The 25,784-nt window shown below is 47.3% G+C and overlaps 1 long non-coding RNA gene across 3 annotated transcripts in view; it reads right to left on the minus strand.

Annotated features, from left to right (window-relative positions):
• LOC146868993 (uncharacterized) overlaps positions 1-25,784 on the minus strand; it is a 56,556-nt gene that overhangs the window by 26,664 nt on the left and 4,108 nt on the right. For 2 of the 3 annotated variants that reach the window (XR_014965467.1, XR_014965466.1), the window contains exons 2-3: positions 21,266-21,475; positions 21,082-21,182 (exon numbers count right to left, since the gene is read on the minus strand). This is a non-coding gene — a long non-coding RNA (uncharacterized LOC146868993). The remainder of the gene's footprint in view (positions 1-21,081; positions 21,183-21,265; positions 21,476-25,784) is intronic. The other variant, XR_014965465.1, reaches the window with a different exon arrangement.

The raw sequence follows: 25,784 nt of genomic DNA on the forward strand, positions 1-25,784 counted from the left end.
TTTGAAGCAGTCTGCATTGATGGCGTCATCATAGCGCTCTTTTTTAATATTACCTTCAGCCATGCTGCTGGACAACAGGGTTGAACAATTGCAATGTCAATAGAACTTGTGCAACCTATGGGCTTTGACAATGCTTTTTTAACTTATATTTTTGGGACTCAACATAATAAAGCATCACGCTCTGATGTGGAGGGCGTGATTCTTCAAGTCTAGTCGAGAGCAAATGTTTCATTTGAGCTCCAAAGTTGCAGCCGTTTTAAGAAAGTTGTTTAAAATGTTCATGTGAACTGTTCCTTCCAGGGTTGCTGCTGGCATTTACCTTCTGAAGCATCAAGTACCACGTCCATGCATCCTTAGGCACAATTAAAGGAGAGGAGATGTTTGTACGGACGATGAGGGAGACTGCTCCAATAATTCGGGGCGGCGTAAGGGCGACGGAAGGGCTCAGAAATCCAGCTGGACCTGCACATGTGGCACCGTAGTTTGGGGGAAATCAGTGGTGCTACCTGTGCACACCTGCAACGACTCAGGAGTTAATATCTATAGCCACACAACGGACATGTATGAAATAAAACTCTGACGCCCGTCCCCAGCACACATGACCTGCATGTGCAGAAGGTTCATCCCTCCCACCTTTGAAAACCTTAATGAACAAATGAATGAGAGGGGGGAGGGGCCCCGCGCTGCTGCTGACATTCAATAGGAAGCAACAAGGACAGGAGAAGCAACAAGAATGTGCCTTAAGCTCAGCATGAGCAGCGGAAGAACTCTAAATGAAGAGATTAATCAGCCCTTGGCCCATGCGGCATCGAAGAGACAGAGAGAACAAGCATTGGAAATGCAATGGTCTCGGCAATATTATAGGTAGAGCTATTGGTATTGCTCATTATTTTTTTACTTTTTTTGTATCCCTAAATAAATGGCATTGTCATTTCTATTGGCATTAGCTTAGCTTTTTTTGCATATGTGATACCTATTGCATAGCAGAGAGAGAGTGAGGTAGTGAGATAGAGAGAGAATGTGAGGTATTGAAATAGAGAGTGAGATAGTGAGAGAGAGTGAGGTAGATAGAGAGTGAGGTAGTGAGAGAGAGAGTGAGGTAGTGAGATAGAGAGTGAGGTAGTGAGAGAGAGTGAGGTAGATAGAGAGTGAGGTAGTGAGAGAGAGAGTGAGGTAGTGAGATAGAGAGTGAGGTAGTGAGAGAGAGTGAGGTAGATAGAGAGTGAGGTAGTGAGAGAGAGAGTGAGGTAGTGAGATAGAGAGTGAGGTAGTGAGATAGAGAGTGAGGTAGATAGAGAGTGAGGTAGTGAGGGAGAGGGATGTTGTGAGGTAGTGATATATAAGCATAGAGTGATGTTGTGATGTAGTGAGATAGAGAGAGGTAGTGAAAGAGTGAAAGTGAGTTAGTGAGATAGAAAGAGTGAGGTAGTGAGATAGAGAGTGATTGAGGTAGTGAGTGAGAGAGAGTGAAGTTGTGAGCTAGAGAGTGAGGTAGTGATGTTTTGAGAGAGAGAAGTTGTGAGGTAGTGAGATAGAGTGGAGTAGTGAGGTAGAGAGAGTTATGTAGTGAGAAAGAGTGAGGTAGTGAAACAGTGATGTAGTGAGGGAGAGGGATGTTGTGAGGTAGTGAGATGTAAGCAGAGTGGTGTTGTGATGTAGTGAGATAGAGAGAGGTAGTGAAAGAGACAGTGAAAGGGAGTTAGTGAGATGTTGCAGAGTTCTGATCCCGTGATGAGGAGCACACACGCTGCTGAACTTGGCTCCGGTGGGAGTATAACTTTTGCTTGTTTTCGTGTGCAGTGTTTGTGCAAGGTAAGTTTGCACATTCACGCTGGAGCAGTTTAAGGCAGCAGGCATGAACCTTGGATACTTTGTGTTTCTGACACCTTAAGCTTCACATTTCGAGCCAGGTGGAGAGGATTGTTCAAATTTAGAAGGACACCTAAAAATTCTAAAATGTACAGACCTGCAAGAGCTGGTATCCATTTGCAAGAGAGGAGAAAAGTCGAGCAATGGCCTACGATTGGATTTTCGCTCAAAACTGAAGTATCATAAACAAAACAATAAAAAGTCAAAGAAATGTGGTCAGCAGAGAGGAGCTGGAATGGCATACGTCAGTATGATAGCTGAGCTCTTGAATACCATTGATTTAGGTTTTAGAGCAATATGAATCGAAAATACAAGCCTGATAAATGACACAACGATTCTGAAAGTTTAAATGTCCGCACTCCAATTAAACTGAAGGGCAATCTTGGAAAAGAAGATATCGGTGTAAGTTATTTTTAAAACTACATTGATTTACTCGCTCGAAACTGACACGCTGCCAACATAACGTGGATGGCACACTGGGTTAAGTTCGCTGCTAAAACACGAGTTTCTTTGGGTCACAAGTTCCAGCCACATCAAGGACCACCCATCCGTCTTAGTTTGGTAAATGGGAGAACAAATGCATTGGGTAATAGCACTCCATTATTTACAGCGCTCAAACGGTAATAAAGCAGTATGGAGCGCTATATGAAAAACAAGTTAACATTAGATATAGCTTAAGATAGGTTGCCATGAAAAAGGGAGTGCCTTGTTTATATAAATAATGTTTTTTTTGTTTGTTTTGTTTATCAGACACTGCGTGTGGACTAAGGGGGGGGGGGGGGGCGGCATGTACACCGGAGTCCTGTCAAGCGCGTGCTGTCAAGGCACCACCGAAAGTTTGACAGCTCGGATTTCTCGCTCTTTAAAGCCAAAAGTCTTCTCTTTAAAATGAACATTTACGGCCTTTCACGGATTGCGCTTGAGGGATGCAACAACGACGTTTTATTATGTAAATATGTAGAATTCTATCCACGATTTTATTCAAAACTGTCTTTACTGACATGCTGGCCCTAAGTGAAAAGAAAACACAAGAGCTTGTTCTTAGATTTAAATGGCTCTTATTAATCAGCACGTCATAGTTTCTTTGAGCAGGATACCGCCACCAGCACGCTTGGCGCAGTTTGTGAGGGGCGAGCCCCGATATTGGTGCTGCTGTGTGGGGAGCTCTGCGCCAAAGGTAGTCGCCTCTCCAAGCTCGCTCTCTCCCCCACAGAAGCAGTCTGGACCCGCGGCGAATCAAACAACAATGTCACAGTACAAAGGCATAACCCCACGTCATCCTTAATGGACCATAAAATCTCAAAATGAGTGCACAACTGTGTTAACCACTCTTTTGTCAGGATCAACTATCAATTTGTAGTAACATGCGAGCATCCCCAAAAGTTTCAGGGCACGAGAATCTTAAAAATGTCAGTACCAATGAGCTTAAGCATGTATAGCCAATGGACTCAGACCTGGGAATCCCACAACCGTCAGTCGCAGCAAGGCAAGCACCACGTAATCATCGATGTATTTCAATACCATGAACCGTTTCACAATTAACCAACACTATCACATAATAAGTGGATTGAGCTGCATCTTGTGCATCTTATGTTCAATTGTGAAAGTGACAACGGAGTGAAGAAAACCTAGCACGCATCCCAAAATCCGTCAAAGTCCCACTCATGTTCCTATAATGCTTCACAGAGCCTCTTTTTTGTAAACAAAATACGAAGCAAACGTTTGCAAGGGACAACACAGTCTCAATCGTAATGAACCCATATATTTTACATATATGCTTCGGACGAGGCCAGTTTTAACAAGCAATCCTGCTCATGTGGGGAGCACCACGAGCGCCCCAGATGTCAGAACGCATTATGCATTTGGATAGGAATCTGTAGCAGGCAAAGCACACACCCAAGCATTAATCTGAAGCAGGCAAAGTCACAACAAAGTATGAATCTAAAGCAGGCAAAGCCACAACCAATCATGAATCTGAAGCAGGCAGAGCCACAGCACGAATCTGAAGCAGGCAGAGCCACAACCAAGCATGAATCTGAAGCAGGCAAAGCCACAACAAAGTATGAATCTAAAGCAGGCAAAGCCACAACCAATCATGAATCTGAAGCAGGCAGAGCCACAGCACGAATCTGAAGCAGGCAGAGCCGCAACCAAGCATGAATCTGAAGCAGGCAGAGCCACAGCACGAATCTGAAGCAGGCAGAGCCACACCCAAGCATTAATCTGAAGCAGGCAAAGTCACAACAAAGTATGAATCTAAAGCAGGCAAAGCCACAACCAATCATGAATCTGAAGCAGGCAGAGCCACAGCACGAATCTGAAGCAGGCAGAGCCACAACCAAGCATGAATCTGAAGCAGGCAAAGCCACAACAAAGCATGAATCTGTAGCAGGCAAAGACATCCAAGTGGTAAAGCCCCGAAGCTTAACATAGACAGTTGGAGCACTACCTGAACCGGAGACACCACGCAGGAGCCAGCGTGGGAGTCTGTAACCAACACCATCTCCGGCGGGATCACTGCGAGTCCGGTGAAATGCCAGCTCCGGAGGCACAAGGGGGAAAGGCGTCCAAAGCACGGTGCGGATCCCTGCTCGTCGAACTGGAGTCTGCCCCGGCAGCGCCGCCACCAGCACAACAACACGGCGCCGGACGGATGGATCCTCACGGCCAGACGACAGCAAAAAAATGGCGGATGGAAGCTTCGAAATTTTTTCGGATTCGGGGGCGTGTTCCTGCTGTTCGAAAAAGGGCGTGGCTAAAAAGTGGAAAGAACAGCACGGAACACGCCCCCGAATCTGAAAAAGACGGAGCCTATTTGGAGGGACGGCTCTCTCCTCCAATGGCTGGCCTCCGTTTAGGAAGCCAGCCAATGGAGGAGAGCCAAAAAGAGAGGCGGGCTAAAGAGCCACTCTCAGAAACATAAGATCTCCGGACTTCCGGTTCTGCCTTCGGCAGACCGGATGGTCCCTCGACCTAAAAAGGTGAGGGCAGCATGTGCTGACCAATCAGAAGCAAAAAAATTAGAGTGATGTTGCAGCCAACCAATAGTAGGTAATGGGTGGCTTTAGCACATTATCCTTTTCTTTTTAAAGTAACAAATGGTCATGCGCTCTCTCAGACAAGAACGAAAAGAGAGACAATCAGGGAACAAGAAAGGACTTGGCAACAAAATCACTCAGAAAAAAACTAGCCCATTGAAACAAGCAATAAAAAATAAATCCAATTCAAAACATCAAATTCCGACTAGCAAAGCAAGATTTCTTTACATTAATACAATTGGTGATTCTATCAAGAACCAATTGGCGAATAGCCTCGACCATGTGACTTTCTAAAGCCAGCCTACCTCCACTGAAAGATGTGCTAAAGGTTTCACCATTTCACAATGGTCCTCGAATCCTTGGGCTGGTTGCCGATTTAAAGCTCTGAGCCTGAAACCGGTCCCAGGATGCTTGTTTCCGGTCCAGAAAAGACATGGCTTGGCAGTTCGGGCTGGACTCTTCCCATGAGGCACAGGGTCAGACTGATTTGCATATAGCTGTGTCTGAACTGGGGTGGCGAAGTGAGCTAAAGAACGATGATGGATTCAACCCAGATCTGTGACTGCGGGTGAGTGTCTGAAAAGTTTCAGCGCTCCGTCCATTATCTCCTTGTGTTTGCTCTGCTTGCCCAAAGTTGGCAGGGTATGCCCAGACGTGGGTCCCTTGCTCACTTTGCTACTGGATTCAAGCTAGCTTGGCTGATAGGGCTGTTAGCCCGAAACTGGTCCCAAGATGCTTGTTTCCGGTCCAGGGAAGACATGGCTTGGCAGTTCGGGCTGGACTGTTCCCATGTGGCACAGGGTCAAGACTGATTTGCATATAGCTGTGTCTGAACTGGGGTGGCAAAGTGATCTAAAGAGCAATGATGGATTCAACCCAGATCTGTGACTGGGGGTGAGTGTCTGAAAAGTTTCAGTGCTCCGTCCACCATCTCCTTGTGTTTGCTTTGTTCGCCCTAAGTTGGCAGGGTATTCCCAGACGTGGGTCCCTTGCTCACTTTGCCCCTGGATTCAACTAGCGTGGCTGATGAGGGGTGTTACCCCAAAACAAGTCCCAGGATGCTTGTATCTGTTTTGGTAATGAAACAATTAGAAACAAAGTCAAACCGAGATTAGAAACAGTAGCAGCAATCACTTTGTTAATCCATTTTCTGCAAGCGAACGAACCGATGTCACGGAAATATAATCAAAGAAAACGAGCTGTGTTGGACTTGGCCCTTTTTGCAGGGTCATCCCTGAACTTTTTGCCTTCCTCCTGTATTTTCTCTGACCTGTTGGCTGTTTTATTACTCTGGGCACTTTTCCACTGCTGATCAGTGCTAAGGTGCACATGCTCTCCTTATGGTAAAATGTTGATGTTCATTGGTTTCCATGTTTGGCTTATTTGGTTTACTGTCAGCCCCTAGTAAAGTGCACCAGGAGTGCCAGGGCGTGTAAATACAAATGCTGCTGGTGGGCTTGCAGCACTGGTTGTGCCACCCACAGAAGCGGCCTAGCAAAATGTGTCTAAGGTCTGCCATTGCAGAACCTGCGTGCAGTCTGGTACTGTCACGCTGATTGCGCAAGTTCACCTACTTGCCAGTCCCTAAACCCTCCCTTAACTACATATTAGTCACCCCTCTGGTAGGCCCACGGGCAGGGTGCATTGTAGGCATAAGGTAGGACATGCCCTGATGTGTGTGGCATGTCCTAATAGTGAATTACAGCCAATTTCGTTTTTCACTATTGAAGGCTACCTGCTCTCCATAGGCCAGAATGGGCTGCTGGAATTACTACACGCTGTAATCCCAGCGGACTCAGAGAGCATGGTAGAAAGTCAAGTTTAGTATGCCTTAACTCAGAATAATAAAATACTTCTTTTAGTAAAGTTTATTTTAATATCCTGTGTCTGTAAATACTACTTTTAGAAAGTTAGTATTTACTTGCCTAACCATTTCAGTCCGCCTCTCCTGTGTGTGTGTGTGTGTGTGTGCTGCCTAGTTTCAGTGAGGGGCAGGGCTGGGGAATTCCAGGAGACAGGCTGGCTGCCAGGTGGTGGGTAGAGAGATTACACCAGGATGGGTGGGAGGAGTACACCTTGACTCTGAATAGACCTGTGCTCTGCCACCACAATGCTGGCTCCGCCCCCTGTGGAGCGTCTGATGTCTCTGCCCTGCTGCTGAAAGGAAAGAGCAGAGTCACCACAACAAAGTGCTCCAGAACCGGACTGAGCCAGGCACAGGCCCCCTGGCCACAAAGAATAAAAGAAACTGTGTATAAAAGAAGGAGCCCTACTCCTAAGAAATCAGATCCTGTTGACGCCAAGAAGAACCTCTGCCCGACGAGAAGGACCTGGGAAAGCTACATGGAGGAGTAATGTCTCTAAGCCTGAGAGACTGGCCTGTGGTGGGTGCCTTGCTGCAAGAAGGAGAGGAAAAGACTGAGAAAGACTTTTGAATCAACTTGTGCTTCGTGAACAATCTCCAAGGGCTTGCTGGTGAACTTGCCCCCTGAACTGCGCCCCAGGAACAGTGGGCGCTACCCCTCCCTGGAAGAAAGGAAGCTGCTGCTGGTGGATTGCGAACGCTGACCCCAGAGAACCTGTGTGCCCCCATCTCGCCGAGCAACGTGACCTCTGGCCAACTGTGCTGCTGTGAGCACCGTGACGGCCTGCCCTGCCTGGCCTGAGCAAAGTGAACTGCTGCCCCCTCGAGCCGGAGCTCGCACCGTAAGGCAAGACTGTCTGATTCCAAGCCCCGAGCCTCTGTGACCCCGAGCCGTAGAGACAACTGCAAGGATCGACGACACGCAAGTTCGCCACGTCTGGGTGACGCCGACAGCGCTGCGCCGCTGAAATCACCCCCGAGTCGCCCCTCCTTCCACCCACCTCGAGGTGGGCCGTGAAGTCCTGAGGCGCCCCACCAAGCACCGTTGTCCCCGGTCAAGCGGGACTACAACGCGACGCGGGACGCCCCTCTGAAGACTGCCGAGGCCGCCTCGAACTCCCCGTAAAGAATAAGGTACTGTGCGCTCCAGACGCCCCAGTACAAAGCGTACCCTCCGCTGTACGGTCCGTACTACGCTGTACGCCACGTCCCAGTACGCTGCTCACGCGGGAAGCGTGAGGCTTAGAAAGACTCGTACCCAGCCCGTACGGAGCGTACTTGAGACTGTACGGCCTGTACGGTTTACATCTCCGTACGCTTGCTCACGCGGAAAGCGTGAGGCGAAGAAGGAATCGTACTTGTGGTGTACGAAGCGTACCGAAGCCGGTACGACGCGTACCGGCGCCGGTGCGAAGCGTACTGACAGCGCTACGGTGCGCACGGACCCCAAAGAAGCAGAAATTGCACCTAATTTTGCCTTTTGAGAACTGTGGCCTCCTGGAACATTGCATACCAGTAACTGGAACCCTCTTTGAAAGTTAAGGATTGTATTTTGAAGCTTGCTTGAAGAGTCTACCTATAAAGAGCTTTGTTTTTGATAAATACGGTCTTGTGTCTCTGTGTAGTGGGTTGGTGGTTATTGTGGGACACCCTAAATGCTTAACCTCATGCCCTCTGGAATCTAGCCTGACTGCTCGCGCCACGTTGCCTAGAGGGTGAGCAGGGGTTATTTTTCACGAGTAATCCTTTGCCCTGACTTAGAGGAAAGGGTCCCTGCTTGTCGCAAGTGCATACCTGCGCCAACCAGAAACCCCGGATTCTAACATGCTGCTGCTGTAACTTTTTCTTTAACTGCAGTTTCAGAATCACCATGCCAAGCTGCGTGCAGTATTAATGCTTTTGGTGTCTGCGTTCCCGTTTGATTGATGAACTCAATCAAATAATGAAAACTTATTAATGAATGACTTCCGTGATGTGATCCTTTTAAGTCCAGCAGCAGTACTGTGCAAACCACATAGTAGGTTAACCAGCCGAATATGGCTGTGCCATTTGCGATTTCAACTCTGGCGGCCATCTTAAAGCGATGCTTCTGCAGGAGATCCTTATGTAAGTACCAGTTTAAGCAGATGAAACATGAGACAAAGGAATGGTACATCCATCCAGACAGGCAGCACCACTGCTAGCTGCAAGAATCATGGCAACGCACCACTCCGCGTGGTTGGCTAGAATATGTGAATGAAACTGCTAGAGCCGCAGATAGCCTAATGCTCAACACCAGTCAGGCAGCTGCTTGCACCTACCCACAGCTCAGGACCAGTAGCTAGGGTTGCCCTTTCGCTTGTTTTTACCGGCCTGGCCAGCGTTTTTCTACGGAAGTCAGCAAAAAAAGTGGCAACCTTACCAGCATGCCTTGCCTAGTTTAAGTGTGGAGGCATCTACAGAGCTTGCAGCCACCTGGCATCTCCCCCTTCCTTTCCTATTACCTAATAGACCTGTTGATTCCACCAATGGAATGACTGTCGCTTCACAGAGGTTCACCCACTGCTTCCTAGCTTTCTCCAGAGTGCTTGTCTCCCCCCAAAAGCCCATTTCTCCGGACGTAAGGTAATTTACCTACTCATCCGAGGCATGTTCCTTATTTGACAATTAAGAAGACAGAGCCTGATCAAAAGGGTATAAATGCAAAAAAAAATATATATATCTATGTATTTGATGCTCATGCAAACTTTGGCAAACCTCGACTCTCTGAAAGAAGGGTATTTTAAAGCTGGGGGGGAATGCATGACTTGAAAGGCTCTACTTCCCCTCATACATGTTTGAAGTGTGCAATTCTTAGCATCAGCAATGACCCAGAGTGCAGTGGCATCATAGGCACATACGGGGTAAAGGTGAGTGAGCGGAACTGAGTGTTAGTCATATAGAAGTCCTGGTAAATCAAGCAACGGGCCTTAATCTGAAAATGCTGCATTTTGTCAGGGCCATGGAATCCACATGCAAACCTCAAGACTCCAGAGACCAAGATATAAGACATTGCAGACACCCACAATCACAGCGGGCTTAGTGGGAGGGATTAAGAGAAGAATTTTCCTTAGGATTGTCATTTGAAGCTAGTCAACCAAATTCTCTGGGTCTGGGAAATGAAGGAAAGCCCCAGTCAAAGAGAACACGTACATTATTTTCCTCTAAATTACTTTGCTCGGTGGTCAACACAGGGCTCTGAGCCAGATTATAGAGGACCACCATGTTATGGAACCTTCCAGCACCTGCTGCTTCCCTCTTCCGCTCACCCATCTCAGTGTAACACAAAATGCAAACCCTTCCCTCTTCTATCCTTCCACGATCCCTTTTCAATCCAAATAACAAACACACATGTCCACAGCTCAAATTAATTTCATATCTTCCTATACTTATTCACCACTAATCCTCTTTGGGTTCAGGAGTAGTGTGACACTTGCCGAAAAGCGCTTTGAAGCTTCGTCAGGGGTAATAAGCGCTATATAAATACAATTACAATTACAATTACTAACCCACATTCACACATTCCTCACAGAGATTTGTTTTGTGGCTAAATTGTTGATCAGATTGCCCTTTAGAAAGAGCTTATAGGGCATCAGTGGATAGTGGAGCTCTACGGCCAGAAGGAAATGTGCAGAATCCATAAGAGGCAAAGTCTTTACACTGGGGTAAGGGGTACAGTTTTTAGTGGGTCAGATCATCCTCCTGTCCCCAAGAAATGGGTTTAATGTGGGCAGAATATTGTCGGCATGAAGATCTGGACCAGAGATGGCTTCTGAATGTGAGTTGATACACAAACTACAGGAGCTGTAAAAGAGGATTACTAAAAGAGAGCAAAAACAAGCATAAAGAGAACAGATGTTACTATGGGCAAAAAAGCATAAGGGCCACCTCAGGACAACCTTCTGAACAAGCATTTACAATGCAATAGGTCTCGCAATGACATTATTTTGGCTATTGACATTGTAAATGGCAATGCCTTTGAAAAAATTAAAAAGCATTGTTATTTACAATACCAAAAGCAACACCTATTGCATTGAATAGCGCGGTGTCCGTGAAGACTGCGCCGCGCTTATTAAAGTAAAAAAAAAAGTGTGTTGAGGGAATAGCTATTGGCATTGTAAATGACTGTTTTATTTATGTTTTAAAAAACCTGGATAAAAATAAAAGGCATTGTCATTTACAATGCCAATAGCTCAAACTCGCGTAAATGCGAGACCTATTGCATTGCAAATGCTGGTTTCAAATTGAATGAAACATGTTAAATTCAACTGCCCTGTGTTAAAGTGTATGAGAGGATAATGCTGTGGAATGTGAAGTGTGAGAAGGTTGTGTGCTCAACTGATGTTGGCATTTGGTGAGTGGACATGGGTGTAAAATAAAGTCAGCATCAGATATGTCTGAATACTGCAAATTATTTCAATTTTAAAATGTTTATTTTTGATTTAACAAATAAACATACAATAACGCTTTCAATTTCTAAAACAGCAAGCACTTCATATCTAATCAAACCGTATTTTAAAATGTAAATGTCAATATATATACAAAATTGGATTTCCCCCAACACTTCCTTAGTATCGTCCGAGTGGTCTAAAAATATACATTCTTTCATTTTCAAGTTAAATAAAAACAAATGCTCAATGGACAACAGTTGTGTTACATATTAGAGAACTTAAAAGGCAAGCGCCCCCTTACTCCCACCGCCTCAAATACTAACTACTAACACCGGCCCTCGCGCCCTCGAGACCCGAGTGACACACGGCTGCTAGCCGGGCAGAAACAAACCGCGCACGACACGGAGAGACGTAAGAGAGAGGGGGCCGGTGTTCCGTCGTTTCCAGCTCCCCAATCGGAATATGCTCCCCCTTGCGGAAACAGCTGCAATGCTTTAGGGGAGGCATAGACATACGGCCAGGCACCAACATACAGGTTCTAACTGTATTTATCAGCTCCCCTCTGATGTAGGGGAGCAGATCTAGTTAGAACGTGATTCCTACAAAAGACGAGTGTGGGGGGAAGGCCCATCCTTCAATGTCAGGGCTTTCTCGGAGCCCAGCAGGAAGGTGGGGAGAAGAGATAATGTGCAAGTAGTTTCAAAACTGAAGGTTCAAGAAATATTCTCGGTTGCTAAGAACTGCAAAACGAGCGATGAACTAATTAGAAACAGATGACTCCCTAAAGCTCGCTCTGCTGAACGAAACAAACGATGAACTAATTAGAAACATATGGCCCCCTAAAGTTAAGAAAGTGCTTCATGACAGCCGAAAAGCAGACTATACAGTCCAGATGGGCTGGACGAAAAGGGGAAAGGGCGGAAACCAAAAAGCCTCAGTTTCAATGGGAGGCCACCGTTTTACATAAACGATGACACCAGCCAATGAAAATGAGGGGTGGGGCTTTAAGTCCCCTTCTGAAATCTCCACATCCACAATATCTCTCGCAGAGCGGGCAGCGCATGCGCTGCAACGCTAGGCGAGACCTAAAAAGGAGTCTATATGGGTCCACAACCCAGGATCCAAATAATAGTAGTTGAATAATGTATTTTGCTGCTCTTATGCAGTACGTACCTAAACACAGAATGGAGGGTGCCCTTCACAAAAAATGGAAGTATGTATATAAATGGTATTTCTATAGATTAAATGTTGCAAGTGGAGTGCTGTACATGGTCAAAGGAAAGCATAAATTCAACGAGTAATAGGAGAGGATGCAGGATTGTGGGCAGTTAGTGGAGTGTAATGTACTCTTCTTTTAAGAGGTGAGTCTTCAACTCTTTCCTAAGTTGGAGCAGTGCTGGGGTGGTCCTGATGGATATGGGGATGTTCTTCCAGAACCTGGGTGTGTAATGGAAAAGCTTAACCCGTTCGGTGCTTGCGTTGGCCAATGGCCGACGCAAGCACTACCTCCCTGGTGCTGCGCACGTCCGTTGGCCGTCGCAGCCCCGCCTGCTCTTTAATTCTACCGCATCGCGGGAGAATTTGCGCCGTGGTTAAGGGGTTAATATCCCCAACTGAGGGTCATGTCTCATAACTAAGTTGGAGGACAGTAACCAATCAAGTATATACCAGAATGGAAATTTTAACAGAGATGTACTGCCACTGTCAAGCATATAGGATTAATGGCTACATGGCCTTAAAGAGGGAGTTGAAAAGACAACAAAGAGTTTAGGATGAGACTGGCATAAACTGAAACAGCAAGTGAGGTATTCCTGGGGGCAACCAAAATTTTATTTACCCAGTGAGGCTGGATAACCTGGTACGGATTAAGCAAATGAGGACAGCTGGTCTGCCCATGATACCAAGCGAAATTACCCCTTACACATCTGCCAAGAGGTGCTACCTGATTTCCTCCCCCTGGCTTTGTCAGTTCTCATTATTGCTGCAATTTTTTCACTCTCTAGCTTAAGATCCCTCTTTGTTCTCTGCTACTACTGCCTTTCGCTTCTCCTTCTCCTTTAACATCGATCAACCATAATCTGCCTTCATCATCTCTTGCCTTCCCTGCATGCACCTCATATTCCCTGTCCTGTTCACAATCATATTTCTTGCCCACTTATTTCTTCTATTATTCAGACTGTTAAGCATGAAGGGGCTCCCCATTTCCTCATTCCTCTTGGGGGTGAGAGGTATGTGTATGAGGAGTGTGTCTATACATGAGGGCTGGCAAATCAAAGAATGGGGTCGACTTATATGTATGCAGGCCTAAGATTGTAGAGTGCTCCCTAGAGATAGTGGTAGTCAGAAAGTGTGTATGCTCTTTCTGCGTGGACCGCTGTGCCCCACTCTGTTCTTCCATCCCTTCATGCAACAACTGCTGTAAGCCGGAAGTTGTGTGCCCGATCCTGAATTCACAGCCCCTTGAAAGGATCAGAAAGAAGATTTTCTGTTTACCTTCTCTGGATTAAGATAGATAACGATATACGGTAGAAACTACGGTGCAGTGATGTAGGGTCGAAACTCGGGTACAGTGCACGTAAACACAATAAAATAAATGGATTGTCTAGTCAGTACTATTCGTTTTATAGGTAAAGGATTTTTAATCTATTCCACAATGGCAACCTATGACTTAAGAAGAGTAAGGAACGAGCAAAGGACTGGACAAAAGCCTGGCGACAACAGAACACCTCAACCACCACGATGAACTTCCTGCCCAACCCTTGCATCCTGCTTCCAGTCATGGCAAGAGGAGCTGAGCCAACAGCCACTGAATGGCTGAAGGAGTGTCTGGGTTAGCGTACATAAATCCAATGGACATTATGGGATGCCTGACCATCACCAAAAGAACCAGTATGACAGCACATTTTGGATACTAATTTGCAGAGAATGGTTATTGTTAGAATTGGGGATCTCTGGTTGACAGAGGTAGGTACTTGTGACAAGCAGGGATCCTCTCCTCTAGTCAGGATGAGGGGATTACTCTCTTAAAATAACCCCTGCTCACTCTCTAGGTAGCTTGGCGTGAGCAGACAAGGCGTTATCTCAGAGCGTCATAGGTTAAGCATTTGTGAACTCATACAGTAACCAAGCGACCCACCACAAAGAGACTCCACACTGGGATTATAGAAAAATAGTATATATTTATATAAGGCTTAGCACAAGACCAAATAACGATAAGCAGGTCCACAATACTGTTAGCAAATAAAAGATTTCTTGATCAGCGTGATTTTTAAGGTTCTATGCGGTGCGTTCTGCTTTGTACGGTTCGTACGGCGATGAAAGAAGCTTCAGAACGAGTCTTACACGCGCTGCAAGCGCTCCGGTACGGAGCGTACACCCTGCGGTGCGAGACGTACACAGTACCTTTGTCTTGGAGAGTTCGTCACGGACGGTGCGGTGAAACAACAAACGCAATACGCTGCGATGTCCTCCTTTCGCGGTGTGGATGCTTCTTCGATGCGATGTACGCGCCGTACCCTGAGTGGGGCGCCTTTACCGTAGGTGCGATGCGAAGCCATAGTACGCTCCGAGTCTGCGAGACGTACGCAGCAACTTTACGCACCGCAGCCCTTCCACAGCAGGGAAAAGGAGCGTACGGGGAGTAGTACGGTTTGTAGGATGAAAACCAAAGTGCAGTGCGAAGTCCTTCCTTCACGGTGCGAGCTACGGCTCGTAGGGGGCCTTTAGTCGCGTTGTTGGGCCGGACAGGCCCTTCCTTTACGGTGAGAGCTACGGCTCATAGGGGCCTTTAGTCGCGTTGTTCGGGCCGGACAGCTGGGCACAGGCTTTTCAGTGTACACGTCGAGGGACGAGACGCATATTTCGTTTTGGCTTCGTCGCTTACGGGGAAAACGGCAGTTTTCCAGAGCTCTTCTCACGGAGATGAAGTCCACTGGTCCTGGGACTTCGTTCATGGAGCAAGCTCACACACAAGCCCTTGGAGATCTTTTAAAGCAAGTTTGAAAGCAAAGTCTTTGTAGTCTTTTCCTCCTCTTCAGTAGCAAGGCAACCACTGCAGGCCAATCCCCCAGGTCAGGGACAGTACCCCTCCTACAGCTTTCCCGGTTCCTCCTCATCGGACAGAGGTTTCTTCTTGGCAGGACAGGATCTGATTTCTTAGGAGCAGGGCTCCTATACTTATACCACATTCTTTTGTTCTTTCATGCCAGGGGGCCTTTGCCCAGTTCAACCCAGTTCTGGAGCACTTTGTTTACCGGACTCTGGCTTCTTCTTTCAGTGTGCAGGGCAGAGACATCAGACGCTCCACAGGGGGCAGAGCCAGCATTGTGGTGGCAGAGCACAGCCCTATTCAAAGTCCAGGTGCACTCCTTCCACCCATCCTGGTGTAATCTTCCTATTCACCACCGGCTGCCCAGACTTGTCTCTTGGAATTCCCCAGCCCTGTCACTCACACAAACCAGACAGCAGAAACACATCAGCGCAGAGGCGGGCTGAAATGGTTAGGCGAGCAAATGCCAACTTTCTAAAAGTGGCATTTGCAAACACAGAACATTAAAATAAACTTTGCTAAAAGATGTATTTTATTATTCTGAGTTCAGGCATACCAAACTTGACTTTCTACCATGCTCTCTGAGTCCACTGGATTATAGTGTGTAATAATTCCAACAGCCCATTCTGGGTCACAGTCGCTGTGGGGTCGTTCTCGTGGTCTTTGTTCACTCCGGCACAGGCCAGGCTTGGCTGGTGCAGAGTGTGCTGGGTTCGCGGTTCCGGGCTGCTGCCAGGGATTAGAGGTAGGTTTTGAGTAGAGCCTCTACTCATGGGAGTCCCAGGGGCTTAGAGCCAAAAGGTAGCCAGGTCCTCCGGGGTTTGTGAGGTTGCTGGCCTCAAAGATGCCGGGTTGGAGCAGGAGCAGGTTCGAGGGTCGACAGGCCGGTAGGGCTGGGGCCAAAGCAGTTTGTGTCTTCCTCTTCTTAGCAGCTGCAGGGCAGGTCTTCTTTCTTCTAGCTCTTCTTCGGATTTTGGAATCTGGAATCTGGGGAAGGAAGGTTCAGGGTGCCCCTAAATGCTAGATTTAGGAGCGTTACAGGTAGGTGAAGGGCAGGGGCCAATGGGTCCCTGTCCTGGTGTGGGTACACCCCCTATCCTGCCTCTCTCCTGTGGGAGGGGGGCAGTAGCCTAGTCCTGATTGGGCAGGGCTTCCCATCTTCAAGATGGCAAGAGCCCGGAGATGTGCTTCACCTCGCCTCCCCCACCTGAGGGGTGGGGTTGGCAGGCTGGCACATCCCCTGTCCTTATTTGGGGTTTCCGGCCAAAGCTTCCCGCCAGAGTGGGGTTGCAGTGGCCTGGGGAAGCTCACAGAGGCGGCAGGCCTTTGAAGCTTCTCCCTGCCCATCCTGGGGGAGGAGATTTAGCAACTCGCCCAGGATGTGCATTGTTGCAGACCCAGGAGAGCAGGGGCTCTCCTACCCAGGGGTCCAGCAACATGTCTGCTGTGTGGCAGCCTCTCAGACAAGACGTGGATTGTAGGTTAGGTTTCAGGGGGCATCTGTAAGATGCCCTCTGTAGTGCATTGTACATTAAATCCCATAATGGCATCAGTGCCGGTTTAATGTGCTGAGAAGTTTGATACCAAACTTCTCAGTCTTCAGTGTTGCCATCATGGTGCTGTGGAGTTCGTGTTTGACGAGCTCCCAGTACCATATACTCTTAAATGGCAGCACTGCACTTACAGTGCCCAGGAATGGACCTGGGTACTGTAGGGGCACAGGGCTCCGGCCTCTGTGCCCACACCACTGGCATAGGGCACCCAGCTAGAGGGGTGGCTGATGTATGCCAGGGCAGTGTAGGTTTGTGGGCATGGCACCCAGGGATGTGTGCCATGTCGACTCTGTTTTGTCTTGTATCCAGACACTCAGCCTGCAAGAGCAGTGTGTGTGTGTAAGGGTACAGGGCCTCTAAGGGTGGCACAATGAGTGCTGCAGCCCTTAGAGGCCTTCCCTGGTCACAAGGCCCTGGGTACCTAGCGTACCATTTAGCAGGGGCTGACATGTGGCCAGGGTTTGCCAATTTGGGTTTTTGGCTGTTAAGCAGTTTTTAGGGAAGGAACACAGGCCCTGGGCACCTGATTGGCAGGAGTCCAGGGCACAACAAGGAAAAGTGCATCAGCTATTAGGCAAAAAAAGGGGGGGGGGGGTTACTGCAAGAGAAACCCACTTTCTTACAGGAGACCCACGCCAAAGTGCCAGGTCTAACAGTTATATATCTACAGCAGGATTCACTTGACATTGATTAGATCCTTCTAACATTTCAAGAGAAAAGTACAACCTGAGTGATCTATTGCCTGTTACCGCTGTTTCTGAATGTAGAGTGGCCTATGACTCGGGGAGGTGACTTCACCTTTTGATTAGAAGGAAAGGACCGAACTAGAGGCAGGAAGTGTGGCTGCCTCTGCTGAAAGAGTATTCACCAGGTTCCAGGACTGAGGAAAGCTGTGCTACAACATGAAGGAAAGGATCTATACTGACCTGGGTTACTACAGCCTGCCTCAACTAGCAGCAGAACTATACGCCCTGCTGCTGAGAGTGCTGCCTGGAAGGCCTTCAGCTTAATACTGAGAGGCCTCTAGAGATTGCAGTGATCATCTCTACTGTGGCCAACCATGAAGAGCGCAGAGCACCAAGGAATTGACTGATGCTGTTCTTCCCTCATCATGCGCACTGTCAACCGAGGCGCTGTGTCAGGGGCGTTGTAAGGAGGGGATAACCCCCAGAGCCCTTCAGTGCTGACTGCTACCTTTCAGCAGGTCTCCTTGAGGTGCTCGTCTTCCCGGCTGCTGTCACCCTCTAGCCCTCAGCAGCCAAGGCTTCCTGCTCGGATCTCCTTTCTGATGCTGAGAAGGAAGTAACCACTGGAACACTGCACTGTCGCTGAGTGCGCATGATCTCTCTGAATGCTCCTGTGCCAAACAAAGACGGATGCGTTATATCACATGAACTTCCTACTAGGGGCATTTGGCGCCACGTGTCAGACCTTTCTCCCCAGTCGGTGATCGATGGACTGAAGGATGCTCTTTCACCGTTGTAACCAGGTTTGCAAACCGCTGAACTCACAAATCAGACACACAGACCCTGATTATGAGTTAGTCGGCGTTTTCAACCCCTGCACAAACCCCTTTTTGTTCAGGGGTCGGAATTACGGGTTGGGTGATATTTGCAGCATCCGGTAATTACCAGGTGTGTTAAATATCTCACCCTTCATTACATTTTAGCAGGTCAACCACGTGAAACTTGTATAGCATTTACTGTCCATGAAGTTTGTGGTGATGTACACAGTATAATCTACATGATCCCCAGAAAATTGCAACAGGCGCTATTTATTGCAGCGCGTGTCAGGTTATCGCTATTTATTAGTTCAACAAAAAGCACCTGGATTAAGACAGACTCAGAATCATGGCCCCGTGTTTAGATTGGACACAAATGTCCCTCGAATACACATTTCATAGGAAGCTGCTCTCATTAAAGAAAGTTGTTACCTCTGCATTAAGGTAGAATTGTTGAATAAATGCAAATCTATTGCTTATACTATACCCTTATAGCCCGCCGTAGCGGGCTATACCGGCTATTAAAGGCCCGCTGCAGCGTTAAAGGCCCGAGCCGAAGGCGAGGGACTTTAACAAAAGCAGCGGGACTTTAATAGCGGTATAGCCCTGCTACGAAGGGCTATAAGGCTATTAGAACATTCTGCCACTAGAGGGCAGAATGTTCTAACAAATTAAACAAAGGTTTCTCGAAGCTCGAGGAGATTTAAATCCCTTCGAGCTTCGAGGGGCTTTTGTAAAACATTGAAATGTTGCTCTGCGGGCCTTTACCGGCCGTAGAAGCACGGAGCACTCCATTGTCTACAATGCAGCGCTCCACATTCCAATGTTCTAATACGGTATAAGACTTAAATAGAATAAAATTCCTTTAATTATAAAATGAATACTACTGAATGGACAATGCATTCATTGTGTAGTCTTCCTATGCACTGAACTAGAGTTTCTAACCTTCATCAAACTTCATACGTAACCTCTGACCCTCTACATTGGTACTCTCTGGCAGTCACACTCTAGGAAGTAATAGCTTGGACTAGCATCCGGTTCCTGTGGCTTCAGAGAAAACAGGCAATGCTTGCCACAACCACTGCCCGCGTGCTTCCAAAAACCCTTTGAGAAGGGCTCTGGAATTATGCAAATTCTGAGGCTGCGTCTTTTTCCACATTTTAATGGATTTACTACACTTGCCACTTAATCTATTATCTAGTGCATAATTTGCTGATGTCAGCTTAATTTCAAATAAATGGTAGCAGAAAGAGAACAAACTTTAATAAAAATACAGTGGGAGACTTCAAATGTTAACTGGTCACCTTTCTGTTGGAGATTGCTGTTTTCGGGTTTTAGACTGGTGATAGTGAGTTATAACTTTAGCTCAAACATTATCAATGTGGGTTCAAAAGATTGAGGGGCAGATTTACAAGAAACTGACGCATCTGTAGAGATGTCTCAGTTTCCCTGCGCCTCCATGTGAAACCCTTGCACCACCATGAATGCGCCATATTTACAATATGGCGCATCATGGCGCAAGGATTGACAGATGCATCAGAAATTCTGGCGCATCTGTTGGTGCAAAGTCACGCATTGCTGGAGTCGTGTCGCAAGCACAACGCAACTCCAGCAATGCATGGGGAGGCCTATACTTACTGTGCTGTGTCACTCCTTATGCCAGCTCCACGCAGGCATAAGGTTTTGATGCAGTGGCATCCTAGAAGTGGCGCACGTCACTTCTACGAGGCTTTCCTGCGCGGGAACGCCCACCCTGCATACATTATACCTGACGCAGGTATAATGTGGTGCAGGGCTTTACAAGGGGACGCATCTTCCTAGATGCGTCACCGTGTAAATGGGCAGCAACGTGCCGCATTGTTTACGCCACCACTACATCGCAAAAAGTGATGCGACGGAGGCGCAAAAGTGACTCAAAGGGCTTGTAAATCTGCCCCAAATTATGTAAATATTGACAGACTGTGTCACATATGCAGCATAATTTTCCCTTTCTTGCAACATAGGGCCATATGTAGGTAGGCTGTGTTTTGCAATTCTCTAATTGCAATTTTTAGGGAATCGCAATTAGAGAATAGCAAAACGCTATGTAGGTAGGACTAGCAATTTTGTATGCGAATCCCACCTATTCCTTATTTGCGATTCTCTAATTGAGAATCTCAAATAAGGAATACCTTGCCATTCATTCCTATGGGCTAAAAGGCCCATAGGAATGAATAGGAAGACATTCTCAATTTGCGATTCTCAATTAGAGAATCGCAAATTGAGAATGCAATTTCAAGGGTGCAAGGGTGTCAACATGACACCCTTTTGCACCCCTGTAATGAGCATGGGTGCACATGTGGCGCACATACATGCCCTAAGGGCATGTATGTGTGCCACATGGCACTTTGAATAATGCAAAAAACTGCTTTATTGAAAGAAATCGCAAATTACCATCAACCTGAAGTTGGTGGTAATTTGCGATTCCTTAAGCCAAAATAGCACAACTTGGGTGCTTTCTACATTGCATTTAAGGAATCGCTATTTGGGATTCCTTAAATGCATTTGCAAAATAAGGAATCGCAAATTTTGCGATTCCTTATTTTGCATGCAGATTTTCCTTCCTACATCCCACTTAGCAAAATTGCGATCGCAAACGCCGAAATTCGGAGAATTTCGGCGTTTGCGATCGCAATTTTGCTTTCTACATATGGCCCTTAATTTAGTCAACCCTGGGGCAAAGCTGGTCCACCTTCTGCCGCTTAATTCCAGTGGCACCGCCCATAGGTGCCAGAGGCCTGGCAGGATGAAGTCACCCACCTCTTCATTCTCGTGCCGCCTCCTGTCCAACAAGCGCTGCCGTCGACGGGCTTCCCAGTGGTACGCCGAGGTCATCCTGCCAACCGCCCAACTCTTCTAGGCTAGAAGGGAAGCAAAGACACACGTGGAGACAGTGCACTGTCACGTGCTGCTGAAGTGTGCAAGGGGTCAAAGGGCGACGGACCTTCAGTGAAACCTCCTGCACTCGAGACACCTGCGCTCCACTTCACTCGCCCTCGCAGATCTCACCCTCATCCATCGCATTCTCCTACATCGCCGCCAAGGCCTGGAATGCCGTCCCCCTCTACATGGCACCCTCACTCGCAGACTTCAGAAAGCGATGCCAGCCCTGGCTTTTCGATGCAGAGGCGGCAACCTCAGCGCCCAGCTATTCCTATGGGTGATAATGTAGCGCTATATAAATGAGTGATGGATTGATGACTCCAGGGCACAAAGGTACCACGGCTCAAGTCCTGCATTTTTCTATTACAAATCATTGTTTTCAGGTGTGTTCAATGACAATAATTTGGAAGACACTCCCAGAATGCATCAGCATCCCATCCGACAATCCAAGACTTGCGCATTGCATTCAAGGTAACAAGGTGGTCATCTGGTGGTCTAGCTGGGAGACTGGACACCTTCACTAGAGTATACACGGAAGGGGGAGCACAGGGCACCCCGATGAGAACAGAGCACAGCAAACATCCGTCAACACATGCACACACAGGGCAGTGTGGCGCGGCTCTATCGGCACATAGAAGGGACAGTAAGGGAGGGGGTACCTTCACAACAGACATGGCACTGTATGGAAGGGAACACTGCCAACACAGAGACAGGACAGTACAAACAGGGGACAGTGTGAAAAAGAAAACTATCACCATAGAGCCAGGACAGTGTGGAAAGAAACATCATCATCAGCACAGAGACAGGACAGTGTGGAGGGGAACACCTCTATCAGCACAGGTACAGGACAGTGTGAGAGGTAACACCTCTATCAGCACAGAGACAGGACAGTGTGAGAGGTAACACCTCTATCAGCACAGGTACAGGACAGTGTGAGAGGTAACACCTCTATCAGCACAGAGACAGGACAGTGTGAGAGGTAACACCTCTATCAGCACAGGTACAGGACAGTGTGAGAGGTAACACCTCTATCAGCACAGAGACAGGACAGTGTGAGAGGTAACGCCTCTATCAGCACAGGTACAGGACAGTGTGAGAGGTAACACCTCTATTAGCACAGGTACAGGACAGTGTGAGAGGTAACACTTCTATCAGCACAGATACAGGATAGTGTGAGAGGTAACACTTCTATCAGCCCAGGTACAGGACAGTGTGAGAGGTAACACTTCTATCAGGACAGGTACAGGACAGCGTGAGAGGTAACACCTCTATCAGCACAGGTACAGGACAGTGTGAGAGGTAACACCTCTATCAGCACAGGTACAGGACAGTGTGAGAGGTAACACCTCTATCAGCACAGGTACAGGACAGTGTGAGAGGTAACACTTCTATCAGCACAGGTACAGGACAGTGTGAGAGGTAACACTTCTATCAGCACAGGTACAGGACAGTGTGAGAGGTAACACCTCTATCAGCACAGAGACAGGACAGTGTGAGAGGTAACACTTCTATCAGCACAGGTACAGGACAGTGTGAGAGGTAACACCTCTATCAGCACAGAGACAGGACAGTGTGAGAGGTAACACTTCTATCAGCACAGGTACAGGACAGTGTGAGAGGTAACACCTCTATCAGCACAGGTACAGGACAGTGTGAGAGGTAACACCTCTATCAGCACAGGTACAGGACAGTGTGAGAGGTAACACCTCTATCAGCACAGAGACAGGACAGTGTGAGAGGTAACACCTCTATCAGCACAGAGACAGGACAGTGTCAGAGGTAACACCTCTATCAGCACAGGTACAGGACAGTGTGAGAGGTAACACCTCTCTCAGCACAGGTACAGGACAGTGTGAGAGGTAACACCTCTATGAGCACAGGTACAGGACAGTGTGAGAGGTAACACCTCTATCAGCACAGAGACAGGACAGTGTGAGAGGTAACACTTCTATCAACACAGGTACAGGACAGTGTGAGAGGTAACACCTCTATGAGCACAGGTACAGGACAGTGTGAGAGGTAACACCTCTATGAGCACAGGTACAGGACAGTGTGAGAGGTAACACCTCTATCAGCACAGAGACAGGACAGTGTGAGAGGTAACACCTCTATCAGCACAGAGACAGGACAGTGTGAGAGGTAACACCTCTATGAGCACAGGTACAGGACAGTGTGAGAGGTAACACCTCTATCAGCACAGAGACAGGACAGTGTGAGAGGTAACACCTCTATCAGCACAGGTACAGGACAGTGTGAGAGGTAACACCTCTATCAGCACAGGTACAGGACAGTGTGAGAGGTAACACCTCTATGAGCACAGGTACAGGACAGTGTGAGAGGTAACACTTCTATCAGCACAGATACAGGACAGTGTGAGAGGTAACACTTCTATCAGCCCAGATACAGGACAGTGTGAGAGGTAACACTTCTATCAGCACAGGTACAGGACAGTGTGAGAGGTAACACCTCTATCAGCACAGAGACAGGACAGTGTGAGAGGTAACACTTCTATCAGCACAGGTACAGGACAGTGTGAGAGGTAACACCTCTATGAGCACAGGTACAGGACAGTGTGAGAGGTAACACCTCTATGAGCACAGGTACAGGACAGTGTGAGAGGTAACACCTCTATCAGCACAGAGACAGGACAGTGTGAGAGGTAACACCTCTATCAGCACAGGTACAGGACAGTGTGAGAGGTAACACCTCTATCAGCACAGAGACAGGACAGTGTGAGAGGTAACACCTCTATGAGCACAGGTACAGGACAGTGTGAGAGGTAACACCTCTATCAGCACAGAGACAGGACAGTGTGAGAGGTAACACCTCTATCAGCACAGGTACAGGACAGTGTGAGAGGTAACACCTCTATGAGCACAGGTACAGGACAGTGTGAGAGGTAACACTTCTATCAGCACAGATACAGGACAGTGTGAGAGGTAACACTTCTATCAGCCCAGATACAGGACAGTGTGAGAGGTAACACTTCTATCAGGACAGGTACAGGACAGTGTGAGAGGTAACACTTCTATCAGCACAGGTACAGGACAGTGTGAGAGGTAACACTTCTATCAGCACGGATACAGGACAGTGTGAGAGGTAACACTTCTATCAACCCAGATACAGGACAGTGTGAGAGGTAACACTTCTATCAGGACAGGTACAGGACAGTGTGAGAGGTAACACCTCTATCAGCACAGGTGCAGGACAGTGTGAGAGGTAACACCTCTCTCAGCACAGGTACAGGACAGTGTGAGAGGTAACACCTCTATCAGCACAGGTACAGGACAGTGTGAGAGGTAACACTTCTATCAGCACAGGTGCAGGACAGTGTGAGAGGTAACACCTCTCTCAGCACAGGTACAGGACAGTGTGAGAGGTAACACCTCTATCAGCACAGGTGCAGGACAGTGTGAGAGGTAACACCTCTATGAGCACAGGTACAGGAGGATGTATGACGTTACAACGCACACTTTTACAACGCATGCACTTACAACGCATTTTTTACAACGCATAATCCATTACAACGCATGACATTACAACGCATGACACTACAACGCATTTTTAAAAAATACCTTTACAACGCATTACCATTACAACGCATACTACCTTTACAACGCATACCATTACAACACATAATATTAAATTACATTTAAGGTAAGTATTAGATAGTATAGGGGTAAAAATTATTATTCTAACTCCAGGGGGTGCAACAGTAGGGTAAGTGTTGGATAGTATAGGGGTAAAAATTACTATTCTAACTCCAGGGGGTGCAACAGTAGGGTAAGTGTTGGATAGTGTAGGGGTAAAAATTACTATTCTAACTCCAGGGGGTGCAACAGTAGGGTAAGTGTTGGATAGTATAGGGGTAAAAATTACTATTCTAACTCCAGGGGGTGCAACAGTAGGGTAAGTGTTGGATAGTATAGGGGTAAAAATTACTATTCTAACTCCAGGGGGTGCATCAGTAGGGTAAGTGTTGGATAGTATAGGGGTAAAAATTACTATTCTAACTCCAGGGGGTGCAACAGTAGGGTAAGTGTTGGATAGTATAGGGGTAAAAATTACTATTCTAACTCCAGGGCGTGCATCAGTAGGGTAAGTGTTGGATAGTATAGGGGTAAAAATTACTATTCTAACTCCAGGGGGTGCATCAGTAGGGTAAGTGTTGGATAGTATAGGGGTAAAAATTACTATTCTAACTCCAGGGGGTGCATCAGTAGGGTAAGTGTTGGATAGTATAGGGGTAAAAATTACTATTCTAACTCCAGGGGGTGCATCAGTAGGGTAAGTGTTGGATAGTATAGGGGTAAAAATTACTATTCTAACTCCAGGGGGTGCATCAGTAGGGTAAGTGTTGGATAGTATAGGGGTAAAAATTACTATTCTAACTCCAGGGGGTGCATCAGTAGGGTAAGTGTTGGATAGTATAGGGGTAAAAATTACTATTCTAACTCCAGGGGGTGCATCAGTAGGGTAAGTGTTCGATAGTATAGGGGTAAAAATTACTATTCTAACTCCAGGGGGTGCATCAGTAGGGTAAGTGTTGGATAGTATAGTGTAATATTATGCGTTGTAAT

Source organism: Triturus cristatus, chromosome 1_2 (genome assembly GCF_964204655.1).
Source record: "Triturus cristatus chromosome 1_2, aTriCri1.1, whole genome shotgun sequence".
In the NCBI taxonomy this organism is placed as follows: domain Eukaryota; kingdom Metazoa; phylum Chordata; class Amphibia; order Caudata; family Salamandridae; genus Triturus; species Triturus cristatus.